Consider the following 17,827-nt stretch of genomic DNA (forward strand, 5'->3'; position numbering starts at 1 on the left):
AGAATACCTGTAGCATTGCCATAGGAATGACTTTTGTAGCTTTACTTTATTTCAGCCACTATGTTCCTTGTTCAATGATTGAAAATCAGACACGATCCATCGTTGCAGACGTTTTTATGATGCATTAGACCACACATATTTTACTTCTTTTCTATGTATAAGATTTCAACACTATTACACTTTGGACCATAATTAGTAGTCTTAATGAGGTGATCAGGAAGCTTCATTTCTCAACCACGTTTTACAGAATATCAGCATGATATATTCCTATTAGTTATGTCTTTATATATGAAAAAGACGCATGACACTATGACAAAGAAGGTGAGCGACATATTGCCCACGTGGTCCTCTTATTACATTAAATATCGTTAGTTTTCTTACGTAGTCAATATATTTTATAATAGTACACAAAAAACTGATCAATTTGTGCTGGAACGTTATCTTGGTAAATAGTATTTATCATTCACTACCAAATCATCAGGTCGTCATGAGTTCCAGACATCAGACATTGGTGGCTCTGGAATTACGGTACACATTATTTCACACTGAATCTAGTCCGGCTGTAATCTGATTAGCAATTTAAACTGTCGTAATGTTTCATTGCGTGATTGATGGTCATACAATATTTCCTCGTAGTGGCTGACATAATTTTTTTACCATTCATGTTGAGATTCTCCCTTAAACGGCCGAGGCTGTCCTTGGTTGCCACACGTTATAGTTGCAGTGTTTGTCGTCGATAGGCAATCTAAAACATTTTTAGAGTATCCTTAGATACCGTACATATTTCGTCCCAAATAATTATTATCGGTATATTTTTTCACACGTTCGCATGGGGGTCCACGCATCACCACGCCATCGAAAGAAGCTGTGATACGTGCATGACTTAACTCCATGTTGTTTCATCTCTCTGGCAAGACGGTGAGTTGGCATTAACACAATCATGTCCGAGTTTTTAAATAATTTTATAGCACATGTTTCCTTACCATAACCACCTGGACCATTAAGATAGACCGTGATATGCCTTGTGATTGGATCTTTCCACGACGGAGGCGATGATGGTTCTGATAATGAATCGTTTCGGTAGTAAGCACCGACTGGTTTAACATCGGCCGATTCAGAATAATTACGTATGTACTCGCGCTTTATTCTCCAACGAACCCAATGAGCCTCTTTGGTGACGGCAGTGGCAAAGCCACAACTAGCGTCTTCAACGCCGTCGATAAATGACTCAACAAGATTCATTTTTGACTGACTAATATAAAATGAATCAGTCACGATTCTAACAGCGACGTGGGGAAATCGGTTAATCATCGATAACAGGTTTATTGACGAATATGCGAGCATCGAAGATCTCAGATGAGTGAATTGCATCGAATCACCATCGTAGCAGCTGACTATCGTGCCAATATTTATTCCATCTCCCGTGATTGCACTTTGCCGCGACATCAATACTCCTCTTTTTGTTGTATCTGCTATCAGCAAATCAAGTTCTGCTGTGTCCATGAGTAATCTTGTGCAGCTGGGCTTATTATCAGATTACGTTCAGAATATAAACTTACCGATAGTTATCATCTTGAGGAAGCCAGACAGATATTTGTGGCCTGTACAAAATTATTGCAGAAGTTACAGTCAGCGATGTTAAAATACCACTATTTAACAAATACCGTAATAGCAGGAATGGAACCCATCCACATTAATATTTTCTACATGACGATCGTTTTGATTAATACTGGTGTCCCGTTTATTAAAATGACAACCAAACCAAATGGGTATCACAGGATGAATACCATATGAAAACTCGAATGATTCAATCTCGGCAAATCCAGTAAGATCGTTGCTAGGAAGTTGACCGTTTGTCACAGGTCATGTCATTTTCAGTGTTGGATGACCAAATCGTTCAAAATACTGATTACGATCGCCGAGTCCAAGAAATGCCGCATTGCAGAAAGCAACGCTGTCAACAGAGATCATGTCGACGGATTTATAGTTTGTGTTCTAGGGACCACCATCTCCAAACTCGACACAAGATCGTGATATATCGTAGAGAAAATTCTTTTGGAGATTTGACGCCATGGTTTTTTGTTTGTTGTGCTATATGTGCCACAACAGAAGACGTGGCAAAACAGTTTTTAATTAATTCATCGCTGTCACTGTCATATATTACCGCAATCTGTTTCATCGCACGTTGGAGGGATTCATTCTGACCGATAAATCTGACACAGATGTATCTGTGTCGTCACCGTGAAATAGCGAGAAAGATATAGGGTCACACGCACTAATATTATAGATCTCAACAATATCACCGTTGAAAAATCTGATGGTTCTTTATCGTGGAAATTACGTTACTGGTTCAGTCCAGGGGTGATTGTAATGATCAACTATTGTTACTGTGGCACCCTTACTACCATAGTTGCCGGAATTATACAAAATCTCGTTTGTTATTGTTTTTACCACGATCGGAAACTTCAGTCTTTTTTCTAATACAGATACGTCATTTATTTTAGTTCCGTCGACAAGAGTGTTAACCATTCGTCTATTTTGTTATTCGTGATTCTGTAAGTCAGTTTCCACGTCTAGAGTTAATAAAATGTTCTCTGAAAAGATATTCTGAGATAATGAACGCTGATGATAATATTAAAATAAAGGACACACGAGTTTACATTGAGAGGTATATTAAAAATAAGAATGCCATATTATAAAAAGTAAAATAATATAATGGAGAAAGCTGAGAAAGAGATTGATGAATTTGCGAAACATCCGATCTTCACAAGCTATGAGGCTAATCGAACCGGTCTAATCAGAAACTGTCTTAAAAAATCCGTCGGCAATGTCAGTAACATGGGCTACCTAATGATTGCCACTGGAATTCTGGATAGTAAAAAAAATAATTACTCACATACATTTGTTTATCAGTGCTTCAATGGGGCGATAGCTGATTGTCTTGTTATCGATCACATCATCTCAAATAGAAGAGATTACAGATTGGAAAATTTACAAGCAATCACACCAAGCGAGAATAGCAAGCAAGGGAAAACCGGAAAAACAAATATACACCGAGGTCAATTAAACCAATAACTTTAGAGACATAATAAATAAAAGAGTTTTAACCATTGTCTGCTGCTGGAAAACATTTTGATGCTCGTGTAGATTTTTTTTAAAAAACTCGGAAATGGTGTAACTAATTCAGATACTTCAAAGAGACTTAAGTAGAAAATAAAATTTATTCATATTTGATCAGTAACATCCATGGATAGAAGCCTCGGATTGGCGTTTGATAACAGGAAATTTATTTTAAACCGTAATTTAATTTAAAATTAAATTGTTTTAGTAGTATAATAATGGGTGATTCTGCGCTAACTATGGAATCAATCAAGGCCACCATCTTGTAATCTGGGGCATAAAAATAATACTAACTACTGCAAGATAAAAGCTCTATTGTGTAAATAGAGTTTTATTTTGCAGTAGTTAGTATTATTGTTCCAACGCTCGATAATTTGTTTTTTTTACATGTTACGATTATACATAACCGAACAGGCATAATTTAAAATGCTTAATACATTTTCTGTTTAGTGTTATACTATTATTTTGATCTGAGTGTTCAGTGAATGAGAATGTATTGATACAGTGAACATCACCGCCGGTATAGTTCAGGTAAATTATTTTTGCCGTATGGGTTGTTTTCCCAGACGTCACGATTGAGTACGCAAATACCCACAATGCAACGCGTGCACACCTTGAGCCACCATCTTGAGTCCCTAATAAACCTATATCAACATTAGCCATCATGTATATTCAAGATAATAATTTGATTTAACTGTCGATAAAGACATTTACTTCATCGAGACGATATATAGATTATACTTAAAATTAAGTGCCATATAGCACGAAAATAAAAATAAAGCTGGAAGTTCCCTTGCTTATACCGAAAGTCAGAATAGTGAAGTTGAACCATGATCGTGCATATGCGGTTATTTTTTTTTTTTTTTACAAACAGACAATATTGACATTTTTAAAGTGTTTAGTATCATATCCCTAAGCTTGTCATCTTGAAAGAGTATTTCCGGACAATGCTTTTCGGGATACAATATCAGTTACGAATTAAAATTTCATAGCATGTCTTTTATGCCAGACCTTTTCGGTACAAATGCTTTTCGCTTCAACAGGTGTTTGTGCCAAAGACAGTTGACAAACCGGTTTAATTAGTATGGTGAAATATTGTATTTGTGGTGGAGATGATGGACGTAGGATGAAACTGAATGAAAGCGATAACCATTCAAAGAAGTTTCATCTTCAGTGTGTTCAAACGAAACACGTGCCTAACGGAACATGACTGTGTCGAATGTCAAAACGAAGTATTCCTGAGATGCTTTTAGAAATATGAAATTATATATTAACAATTTGTTTTTAACTTGAACGATAACCAAATGATTGATTTTAGACCACGAAAATTTGAAATCATTAATGTTTCTTCTTGTTTGTGTCTCCGTTTGTGTATGCGTTTGTTTATTGATCGATCTATTTGCTTATGAAAGAATAATAAAGATGGTTGAAATTTAAATGTTTTACCTGAAGAAAACAAGTTGAAAAGTCACGTATTCGGTCTCGTGCGCTTCACAGGTACAACATAATGAGATGTATTATTATATTCTTACGCACAAAATGAGACATGCTTTCGTAATTGTCCGGGAAGAACAATGTTATAAGATGCCGGGGCTAGGGACTCAAAATGGCGGATATGGAAGTACACACGTTTTGTGACGTCACCTTAAAACAACGGATATTCTTAACAGAGACTGTGGCGTAGTGGTTACTTAGTGTACAGACAATCTTTCGATCGACTTGTGGAAACTTACCTCAGGTCCTATTCCAGAGCACGACGGACATATTGTCGGCCTTAAAAAATAATATTATAAGGGGGGGGGGGAGGGGGGAGGGTGTGCCTGCGATTCACTGGAAAAAAAAGATGAAAGAAAATTGAATGGGTAATTGTAAGCTTGTAAAACCTAACCTAGGTGCATTTGCCTTTTCCCCACCCCCTCCCGAACCGAAATACGGGTGTTCATTTTAGATCACCCAAGCTTCATTTAGGTGTGTGTGTGTGCTTGATTACAAATTAACGAATTAAAACCTCAGCCTGGACAGCCGTCTGAATCTCTAAAATTTGGTTTCGCACATATCGATTCGCCGGGGGTGGGTGGGTGTTCACGCACAATGGAAAAAAGAAAAACTATGAAAACAATTATCAAAGAAAGGTATTCAATATATATTCAACATCTATGAACTTGGTCGCAGTCATTGGAGCATATATTGTGGTCCATCCCCCCCCAGTCGTCACCACTTTTTGTGGGGTCGCACTCCCCCCCAGTCGCCTTCACTTTCTGTGGGGTCGCACCCCCCGCTGCTCCTTGCGTACAACTTACGTCAGCCATAATTAAAAATGGTTTAATTTGTCAATCATCTCAACTGACCTCGTTCAATTCATGACATACTGAAGAAAATTCTACACTTGTTGGCTAATTTCGAAGAATCGACTAGCAAACTTACTGTCCGAGATGCTGCCATTGGCGTTCAGATGTTCTTGGACTTCACCATTGCCCAAAAGGTAGTTCAAGACAACTTCTATGATAAAATTCAGCCTTAAATACAGATAGATGATGTACAGCGAGGAAACAGTATGGTAGCATAGAAAGGGTGATTAAATATATCAAGTATATTGTATATTTGGGAATGTTCTATTCTGAACTTACCTTGCGGTAAATACTTGATTTACCCCAGCATTTGCTATTTGAAATCCACCTACTACAATCTGGAGAAGAAAGGTCTAATTACGTAATAGGTTTGCTACAAGGGGGCAATACTGCACTGTCAAAGTTTGTGTTCCTGACTTTGACAACTTACTTTGTCAATTTATGTCCTTTTAAACATTATACGGTATTCTAACAGTCAAGTATTGTACATTGTCGGCTTTGTTCTCGTGCGCCTGAGAAGTAATTGACCTTACGCGAGATCATAGAAAACTCCGCCGACCACATCACGTGACATGACGACCTGTTAATCTCCGACAAACACGGAGTATTTGGCAAAGAAATATGTTCTAGTTTAAGTAATATGTTTATTAAAAGTGATCTGTATTATTTTTAAAAATGTAAAATTTCAAAGTTACATAACTTATACTACAGTAGATAATATGTATATTTGTAGTCAAAGTTAGCATAGTAATAACCTAAGTGTTTGATTTCAGTAAATAATAAAAATCAATTTTAAAGCTGCTTTATAACTTATTCATGTAAAGGGAAATTCGTTCCAAAAGATGTTAATGTATTTATCATATAATCTTACTCTTATTAATTTTATACTGCCTTGGAAGAACATAAACTAAAAATTAATAAAACAATCGTAAATAATTACTTTTTAGAAGTATATTTTTGTTCTTATGTATATTTGATTTAATTTACATTTTATTTAATTTAACTGTTTGTTAGTTTTAATTTTTTTATATTCTAATACTTGCTATTGTAATGTAATTTTATTTACTGGATTTGATAATTTCCAGAAATTCAGTTCGTTCTTCGTAAACCTAATATTAAAAACTTTGCATCTAATTCTGACCTAGTTTCTGACCTTGATTCAGCTTTAAATATTTTAAAATAATTATTCTTTCTTGGAGTAGATTCATAAATGAAGTCGATGCTATACTTCGAGTACGTGACAAATAACATGTAGCAATTGTTTCAAAAGCTGGTTTTACCGTGGACTGACCCGCATCCGGGTTTCTGTTTTGCGTAGTAGCCGGATTTAATATTGATGTATTGAGAAATGATTTTATTCTTGCCTTAACACTTGAGACGTCAAAGTGTTTTTTGTTGTGACCACTTTGAGTTGAATTTTTTATTTTTCTTCAAATTATTTGGATTCTAAGAGATTATTTTTTTCCTGGAAATACTTGTGCTCTGAATTAATTCTTGGACGATGACGGTTATCGAAATTTACAGAATTCAAACAGTGGAATATTATGTTTTGTGATTCAACAAAGAACTGTTGACACATCAATACTACACTGACCACAGCATACATCGTCGCCTTCTATTTTGGATTTCATCGGGATTCTAACATAGTTTCATTAGGACATTTTATTATTAGGACTTCTATTTTTTAATTCTTGGATTATTCTTGGATTATTTTTGGATTTGATTTGTAAAACTGTAAGTTCTCTTTCTCATTTTTACTTTGTTTTTCTAGGGAAATAAATTATTTGTTTAATTTTACAAAGCTTGTTGTCTTCATTTTTACTTGTTACAGTTTAAAAGAGCCTAAACACGTAACAACTGTACATAATAATTTTAAAGTTCTACTATGTTCGTCAGATGGAATTTTGAACAATGATGTCTCTTGTGTAAACATGTAAATTACATGCCTAAAATATTGAAAGATAATTATCTGAAACCATTGCTTTTGTAGTTCTTTATTATCAATTACATTTTTGTATCCCCACCCCTCATTCAGCCAAATGAGAAAGTAGAGTCGCTCAAGTATCTGAAAGATTGAGACGATAAATCATTATTTTTGTGCACAAGCCATCATTCAAGTGCAAATTTTCAAACTATGGGGATCAGTGCTTCGTATACAAGAACAAAATAATATACATTAAAGCCCAAAAGTTAGGGTGTTCTCTACGCATATTTTAGAAACGTTTAGTTTTACAAATATGTTTCTTTTTCAATTTTCTTTTTCCTTCAAGATATCAACGTATGTACTTACATACTTTTCTGCAAACAAACAAGTTGAGCAGCAGGGCGGGCGAATCCTACAAAATTTAGAAGGTTCCAAATATCAAAATAAACCCTCCAAAAAAAATGGGTTTCAACCGGAAATAACGTCGACTACGTTTCAAGAGGAATTCTCGGAGTGAAAAACCTCCCAGGAGGTCCTCCTGAGTTAGTCCAAATACGGTTTCTGGTTGAAAAACTCATTAATGGCGTTTCGATTTACCAAATAAACGAATTCGTTGTCGTCGCCCGCCCTGCTGCTATGAATTAAAAATTGCTATACCAAATAATGGTACACTCGGAATCTTACACAGCTAGACTAGCTAGAGACCGAGAAGAAGCACTTAAAAAATATATCCCTGTAAAAGAGGATTTAAAAAAAAAATGTGCAATCACGGCAGGAAGCACAAGTTGAGTACTCAGCGGAAACGGAACAGTTGTTTAAACCTATTACCGCGATTACTGGAAATGTTTTAACTGCTATTAGGGGACCTAAAAAGGAACAGGTGAGAAACAAGAAAGTCATATTCAAGTATTAAAAGAAACTGCTGAAAAAATGGCTGCGGTCCAGCCTCAACCTGAAGATGCTGTTGAAGAACCCAAAAAGAAAAAAAGGGGGGTTGATTTTAGGGAGAAATTTACTGAAGCGGGTCTAAAAGAAATTCAAACTTATAAGACAAAAACCCGCCAGGGTATAGCCAAGTTTAGTGAGTTTGCTGTCGAAAGATTTAATACCAGAAGTGATATTTTAAAACCCGAACATATTAAAGAAGGTAAAAAAAACGTGGTATGATTGGTTGTATAAAATAAATCGAGTTGATGATCAAATAGACAGTGAGAGTCCTGGTTATAAAATTTATTCGCAAGGGATAACGGATTATAATTGGAATAAAAAAGAACGACAAGAAGAAGAAAGAAAACAAAGGCTAAAAGAAGTAGAAAAGAAACGAGAACATCGACGAATATCTCTGCCAGAAAAGAAGGAACGGCAACGAGAAATACGAGAACAAAAGAAAAAAGAAAGGAAAGAGAAAAGAAAGTCTGATCTTATTGTTCCGCATCGTGAGATTTCTCCTACACCTGAAGAAGAAGATGATACTTCTTTATGTCTTCCTTCGTCTCAGCAGCAAACAGAGCAAGAACAATTCTGGTCCGAATTACCATCGAATCCCGCAGTGATGTTCAAAGAAACTTCCATAGAAAATCTTCGAGGACTTTTAAAACCTCATTTAATCAGTATTGCTTTGAATTACAAAGATCATCTTTATTTAAAACCTGAATATCGTGGAAAAGTAACACGTGAGCAGTGGCCTGCTGCAGTAAATTCTACCGCTGAAAGATTACCTATTAACCTAACCGATCCCAAATACTTGTCATTTATGAAAAAGGTCGAAGAAGAACGACAACGAAAACCACCCGGTGCTACTGGCAGTGGTTTGGGAAGTATTCCCTGCCCTGATAATATTTTCAACGACGTTTCACGGTTAGAAGTTCTCATAGGAGGAAAACGAGCCGGAAACAACTCACCAGAAATAATTAATGAAGCAGCTGATATCTGTCGGAGATTGTTTCAAGGTGGTGTCATGGATGCTGGTATTTACCGAGAACTCGTTGATGAACTCGTTGATGATTACAGCGATTAAACAATAATAAATAGCATAACATGGTCACATTTAACAGACATACACCTGTGCAGATCAGAGCAGTAAACTCACGATTACCAATCTATAGAGCAGCTTACGGAGATGGAATTGGCGATGTGACTCAAAGATTATTTGCAGGTTTAGCGCCAAAATTTGGTCCTCTTGCAAAACAATTATCGATGAAAGCCATTAATGTTGTTGCCGAAATAGCTCATGGTGCAATTGTTAGTGCTGCTGGTAAGGCGCTCTCGGCAATCAAAGAAAGACTAGCGCGATTAATAAGACGAAAATCAGCACCTATGAAATTACCAAGCACCAAAATTATACACGCGGATGTCAGTAAGGTAATAAATCAAGCTGCAAATCAAAAACTAGCAGCGTTAATAAACCAGGAATCTGACGCACAAAAAAATATAAAAGGAAATTTGATAGCAGGAAAGGGACTTTGTGTTCGACGAAGATAATCACCATTTGAAAAAATACGCAATGGTATAAAATGTTCAAACGCATATCCGACCCAACATTTAATATAGATGAGCCGGTCGAGCGAGATAACTCAGTGTGTGATTATCAATTTTATTCCTATGATGCAAAAGAACCAAATCAGCGAGGGCGTATCGAACTTCAAGTTCATGATACAAGTAGATATTTTCTACTTCATGAGGCTTTTATTGAAGTAGAGGGTGAACTTACATTGACGAGTGGTTTTAACTACGGCGCCAATGACCGAGTTGGTTTTGTCAACAACGGGATCATGGCATTGTTTAGTAGCCCCACTTACCTGATTGATGGAAAAAATATCGAATTGATTCAAAGTGATATTGATATTGCTACAACAATAATTGGTTTAGCAAGATACTCTGACGACTTTATAAGATCGGCTGGCCCATCGATGATGTTTGCTAAAGATATCACCGACAACGCCGACCATATTCAATATATAAAGTTGCGAACACAACAAGATAATGCTGCTGACCCACAACCAGATAATAATCCTGAGTATGAAGCTAGACCAGGTGCTGCATTTGATATTATAAAAAGCGTTTCCGGGACCTACAAATTTAGATTTGCAACACGCCGATTAATGTTGTCAGGAAACAATAGAAATTTTTCGTGTGCGATTCCACTAACTCATATCTTTGGATTTTGCAGGGATATTAGAAGGGTTATCTTTGGAGTTAAACACACAATCGTGCTTTACAGAAAAGAAAGTGATAATGATGCGATCTGGCGAGGAGCTGGTATTGTTAATGCTGATGCTGCTGCTGATCTTGCTGGCAAAGTAAAGATAACAAAACTTTCACTGTGGATGCCGGTATTAAATCCATCAAATACGGAAGAACTGCGATTACTTTCTTGTATGAATCAAGGTGGTAAATCATTGTTATCGTGGTTAACAGTGACCACAGATTCCGCTCAAATTTCTTCCGCGGGTTTGTTTACTTGGCATATAGCATTACAACAAGGTATTTCTGCGCCACGACATATTTTTTTTTTTGCGCTGCAAGGTAAAAGTCGGGAAAATAACTAAAAACGATCTCATATGATATTTGACAAACTTGATGTTACTGATGTCTCGTTGAGAATAAATGGGCAACAAGAACCATCTGAGGATATATCACTAAATTTTACACAAAATCATGTAGCGCGTGCGTATCATCGTTGGCTGACATTCTTGGCGCGTAACACAAATATAGATACTGGGACGCAAATATCACAGTCTGATTTTATAAATCTGTATCCGATTTATTCCTTCCCGTTGGAGAATCTCGATTTATCCGAGCAGTCTGTCGTCGATATATACTTTCGAGCTCACGTTGGCGCCTTACCAACAATCGCGGTTGGTCCGCCAGTTGTTTACGATCCCTGCAAAGCAATCGCGGTCATACTCGCTGATAAGGCAATGTTACTTGAAGGCATTAATTCCCAAATGAGACTCGTTGATGCACCAGTGGAAAACATGTAGCATTGCTAAAAGCAATGTGTAGACAATTAGATCAATCGCGTTTATTATAAAATGTCATATAGTCACGTTAATGTCACTTTGACTTCTGGTCAGATAAAAAAATTAAATCAAAAACACAAAAGTATGTGAGGCAGCGATAACACTAAAAAACGATCAGATCGCTAGTGGCGGTCCAAACAAGTTATCGCTGACTAAAACCCAACTAAAACATTTCAATAAGGCGAAGCAAGCAAAAACCGGAGTTCAGTTTGATTTTGCTCCAAAAGCTATCAAGGATAATGGTTAAAACCGGTGGTATATTTCCACTTCTCGCAGCAATACCAGCGCTGATAGCTGCTGCTGCCCCAGCTGTCGCTAAAGCCGTCGCGTTAGGAACTGTTGGAACAGCTGCCGGAATGGCATTAAAGAAAGCAACTGGAAAAGGATATAAAAAAGGACTGGTTCTCAGACTTCCAGGAACTCCGCCTTCATGGTACCCAAAACGATTTTAACACAATACGAAGTATTGCACGCACCGATGTCAAATTTTGATTTGCTCGATGCTGCTAAACAATTCAATATCAAAAATTTCAAAGGTGTTTTTATGCGAGATCAATTACAACAACAACCGAATAATCCAGAAACCGGAATTATTAATCTCGATAACAGCGAACGCCCTGGAACTCACTGGGTTGCTTACGCGATCGGTCCTCGTTGAATTATCTATTTCAATTCGTATGGGTTAGCACCGCCAGTCGAATTCCTCAAATACGCACGTAGAGTACGAAGTAATCCAATCTGGTATTCAACGCTACCAACACAAACACTAACCGATTCACCGATATGTGGCCGTGAGGTATTAAATGTTCTCGACGCGATATCAAAATCAACCAAACCGCCTCACAAAGTCGTGCACGAGTATACCGCGAGTTGATTTAAACAATCCTTAAGAGAATAATGTAGATATTTACGGAAAATCTCTCATCAAAGCAAAGATAAACAAACGTGGTGATGTAGATTTATCAAACTATGCGACCAAAGATGAAATCTATAAACTTTTATCGTTATCTGGGATAGACCCAGATGAGGTTGTTATTTTTCAGGACCGACATGGCAAGCTCAAGACCAGTAATATCAAATTAAATGACATAATTACCAGGGTTCTTGGAGCTGTCCCGGATAACATCCCTGTGTTTACTAACATCGGAAAAATCAGGGATTCAAGTGTATCGCTCACAACCATCAGACACGAGATAAAAAAGTTGTAGCGAATCGCTTAAAAAATACCGGTGACACAATGACAGGTGAACTCAGCATGAACGGAAACAAAATAGTTGTTTTAAGAGATCCAACATCCGACGAAAATGCTGCAACGAAAAAGTATGTTAACGTTAACTATGGCACCGTAGATAATAAATTATCCTTGTTGCGGGCGGAACACGAGGTTCACGTAAGCGCGTTTTCAAGACTTCGTAGAAACTTTCAAAAAATTAATAAAATCACAGAAGGATTCTTCGGCACTCCGCTCACCGTTTACATAAATCTTTCTGATATCAAAACCAGCATTGACACGATCAAACAAACACAGCAAGATATCAAAACCAACAAAATTGACACGATCGAAGAAACACAGCAGGATATCGTAAGTGGGATTCCTGATATTAATAAAACCAATTTGATTAAATTCCCACCTGGAGTTACCCTCGAGTTTACCAACATAGTATACACGGTAGCATCTGATTTCGCAACATGGTCTAAACAAAATAAAACTATCAAATATGCCGCAACAGTTACTGGTGTGTATAGATTGTATGTGTTAAGTGCTGCGTGATTTGAGATTTTCACATCATATCCCTGGCGACGACATTCCATCGATAGGTTTTCCGGGGTTATGACTGTAATAATAAATAACGGAACTGAAGAGGAATTTATACTGGAAGCAGCCGATAAGACATTAGAAGCAACACCTTACTGGTGGTGCTTGGAATTTGTAGCTGTAATACCTCAATTGTTTACTGCGTAAGATAATAAATGACCCCCTTGACGAAGTCAACGACGACAGCATCAGCGACAACTTTAGATGCGCAACAATATAGATACGATCAAGTGCGCGAATGGTAGAGTTAAAATCCCTCATCGACAAATACAACCTAAAAGCAAAAAAAATATAAACGACGAGCAGTCATCCTAGATGCGTTAGTGTACTCGGTATCCGCGTTAGTTGCATCAACAGGAGTAGTATTATCAGCACTTACACCAGTAATGATCGTAGTAACAATCGTCTCTTCATCAGCTGCCATCGCAAGGGTTTTTAATATAATAGCGAAAAAAATATATGCTCGTGCACGAGCACAAAATTGCTCGATTACGTCTTACAACTAAACACAGCCACAGTCGCATACTCAAAATTATCGTCGTTGATATCATCAAGCATCGATGATACAACAATATCGGATTCCGAATTCGCGTTAATGGTTAAGATATACAAAGACTGCACCCGCTATTTAAAAACAACCAAGATAGATAATGACAGAATTACTTCATCGAGCTCTGCTCGACATAGTCGAAAATACAAGCCCCAAGAGAATTTCAGTGATAACGGTAAGTTCGACTAACCCTGAATTTAGTATTAATTTTCCAACTACAATTCCCGTAAAAGAAATCGCGCTAGCACAATTACGAATATACCACAGTTGGCCCAATGTCAGATCAAAATCAATTGGTGGATTACCAGCGAATAATTCGTTCGTGTTTGCGGATAAAAAATATAACAGGAAAAGAATCCAAGATAGCAATAACTGTTCATGAACCAACCCTGTCTTCTGCGATCTAAATAAGCACCCCAGACTACGCCGTGGATATATATCAGAGTTCGATCAGAACAGTGTTAGGATGGCCTGAAATACCACCACCAATACCACCGATACCACCAGAACCGAAAAAGTCTGATTATGTCACGGATAATAAGTCATATCAAGGAGTTCAACCATTATACGAGGTTTTTTTTTTATATTATTTACAACTGGGAACGTTAGGTAGTATATTTGAACTTCGCGGTTCTGGTTTCCAATGGTTTTTAGCTGTTGAATACGATCGGCAGGGAAAAGAAATATATTCTAATATTAACCTGAATGTGATCGATCGATACTTTATGGTTGCTAATCAGGATCATGAAACGCAACTGCAGCGACTACGGCAAAGTTTTCAGGAGCATCCTTTCGATATAACAAGTTCACGCAGAGAAATCATTAAACAAACTGAGATATTAAATCAGATTATATTAGATGTTGAATATTTTAAACAGCGATTAATTCAGGCGATAATCGATCATGTTATCAGCGATAAAAATAATTCTAAACAACGATTTTTAACTGCATACTCGCTGACAGAAGCTACGCTGCCGAATTTTAAATTTCCCGGGTATAATGCAGACGAACTAAAAAAATTCGTTACTGACCTCATTGATGAGTTCTTTCCTGACATACTCGCTGCGTGGAGAAAAACGCTACCACTAGCAACTCTTCTCTGGCACAACAATGACCCCGAAGGGACAGGCCGACATGTATCTCCTGAAATCGTAACTATAACCAATGTGGTCGCGGTCAATCTTGTGTGTGATGTCACTGATGGCAGCTACAGCACGGACACCACAGTATCAAATCAAGCTCAGCAAGGATTTGTTCTTTATTCGTTAACCCCGAAAGAACCACCTGGATATTTGATTGTGCAAGAGCCGATCAATGAGGTTTATTAGCAGTGTTATAATCCACTATTATCAAGAATAAATTTCAAACTAACAGACCAATCTAACACCTTCTGGATTTAAGAAATAAAACACTACACATTAATCTACTTGTGAAATCCTAAAGATTTTGTCTTAAGACTTTCATCCTAAGGATTTCCATCCTAAAGATTTTCAATCTTCAGAATCTTATTCCCAAAAAAAAATAATCCTGACAGTTAGGGTGTTTTACTATCGCTGAGAATTATAAGAAATTTATTTTTTACTGAAAAACTGTCAAATTTCTCAATTCTGCAGGGTAATATGCCAGTCAAAATCAGGATAATCGACCGATTTGCTAATTTGGAAGGGAAATATGCCTGTCAAAATCATCAAAATCGTCCGATTTGCTAATTCTGCAGGGTAATATGCCTGTCAAAATCATGAAAATCGTCCGAAATTCACAAGCAAGTATAATAATTTTATTTTGTGTGCACGAGCAACAGTATATATTTTATTTATATATATATATATTTTGTACACATCGTCCGATTTGCTAATTCTGAAGAGCAATATGCCTGTCAAAATCATGACAATCGTCTGATTTGCTAATTCCGCAGGGTAATATGCCTGTCAGAGTCATGAAAAATCAGTATTTTCCACGAAAAATAAAATTTCTTATAATAAAAAAACTTTGATGATGTTGATTATCTGACAGGGATTTTTTACTGAAAAATCGTCCGATTTGTTAATTCTGAAGGGTAATATGCCTGTCAAAATCATGAAAATCGTCCGATTTACTAATTCTGCAGGGTAATATGCCTGACAGAATCATGAAAATCGACCGATTTGCAATTCTGCAGGGTGATATGCCTGACAAATTCAGTAAAAATATATATCTGCAAAAAATTTTATTTTTTCCTGACAGACCTTGATTTCTAATTAATCAAAAGAGTATTATATCTGTACCAGCACGTGAAAGTTTTTATTCTCAACCAACAAGCACTTGTAAACTACATCAAATAGGTGTTTATGCAATCCCCGGTCGGTACAGTAGATTTACTCATCGATGTATTCGGTAATGACGACTTTTAATTAACACAGGAACAGTTAGATGAACTGCGGCAAAAACGTGCTTGTATGATCACACGTGACAGAGACCAGATTTTAAATTACATGCATTCCTGCATTACACTTGATTGGCTTAAGGAAATATTATTTAACCCTGCAGATCACATTTATCCAGATGCAGATGATACAAGTGAATCAGATTGATTGATGCAGTCAGATTGATGCAGGTAAAAAAAGATCATGCAGGTCCGATTGATGTGGGTAAAAAATATTTTTTTTCCTGTCAGTACGAGACTGAAATTCTACTTTCGATTTCATTTCCACGTACCTGACTTCATTTCCCAGCAATCAAGGGATCTAACTCACGAGCTGATATAATTTTTCTCAACTGTCTTGCACGTGTATTAATTACCTTCCTGGCTTCGTATTCTTCTGATAACGCTGACCTAATTTGTTCGATTGCACGGCAGAGGGGGACAAATTCATCTAGTTGCTGTTCTTGTATTGTAGCTAGTGATTTATACATCTCTGCCTGCATTCTCTTTATAAATTTATACTGAGCAGGCAAAATATACAGACCTTCCAATTTAGCCTCATATAGTGCTTCAAAATCAGACATGATTTTTCAGGATTTAATTCATCAGATATATTAATTTTGTTTTCTTCTAATTTTTTAATAGCAACAATTACTTCAGTGATATTTTCGTAGTTCATTATTTATATAATTATATATTTAAAAGAAAAAATAAACAGCAGCCTTGATGAGCGGTTATCAAATCATGAGTCTTGCACTGGCCTTTTTTAGGAGGTCTTTTCAGACTTTTTGTCCCAAGAATTTATCTTCAGAGACTTTTGTCTTACAGATCGTTTCCTGTCGATTCTCGGCATCCTTCGTGATTGTGGCCGCATTCTGTTAGAATGGGACCCATGTGACATAGAGCTTTCTGCATCCAAGGCAACTGTTTATTTTTTGGGGGGCGTATTCACAAACATACCTCCAGCGAATTCTCTAAGCGAAAGCGAGTCGAAATGTTAGAGTATTCAGAAGGCTGTCTGTGTATTTTTCATGTACATAATCCAGCTATTAATATCCAGCTATTAGATTTGTATGAAAACGTTAATTTGATTATCTCATCTGCAACACGTTTGACTGACATCGAGTGAATACCAAAATCCTTGCTAGCAGCATACATGGAACAAAATATTTCTTCTTCGTTTGTCTCTATAGATACAACTGCCTTGGCGTTTTTATCAGTACAGCCAGCGTTTCTAAATTTACAATTCTCACTCTGTGTGACGATTCTCAGATTGGATAATTTATTATTAAGTTTATTATTATCTATATGATCGATCACAAGACCATCTTCGATCACTCCGTTAAATACCTCAAACACAAAACGATGACAGAGATAATTTTTCTTCCCAGAGGTAAACATTAAATAGCCAGCATTAGTAACAAAACCGTTTTTTTTTTACCTGCAATTTCTAATTTCACCATTACGTGACGCTTCGCAATTCTCGACGATAGGGTGTCGGACAAATTCCTGGGTCATTTTATATAACAATGTCATTTGTCTAATTTATATTTGTCTGAAAACTTAGTTATATAATTGCGCTCACATTTCAACACATCATTTTTTTTTTTTTTTTTTTTACAATATCGCTTAAGTTCACGGTATCT

The sequence above is a fragment of the Sinohyriopsis cumingii genome, chromosome 9 (assembly GCF_028554795.1).
Source record: "Sinohyriopsis cumingii isolate HCF-2022 chromosome 9, ASM2855479v2, whole genome shotgun sequence".
In the NCBI taxonomy this organism is placed as follows: domain Eukaryota; kingdom Metazoa; phylum Mollusca; class Bivalvia; order Unionida; family Unionidae; genus Sinohyriopsis; species Sinohyriopsis cumingii.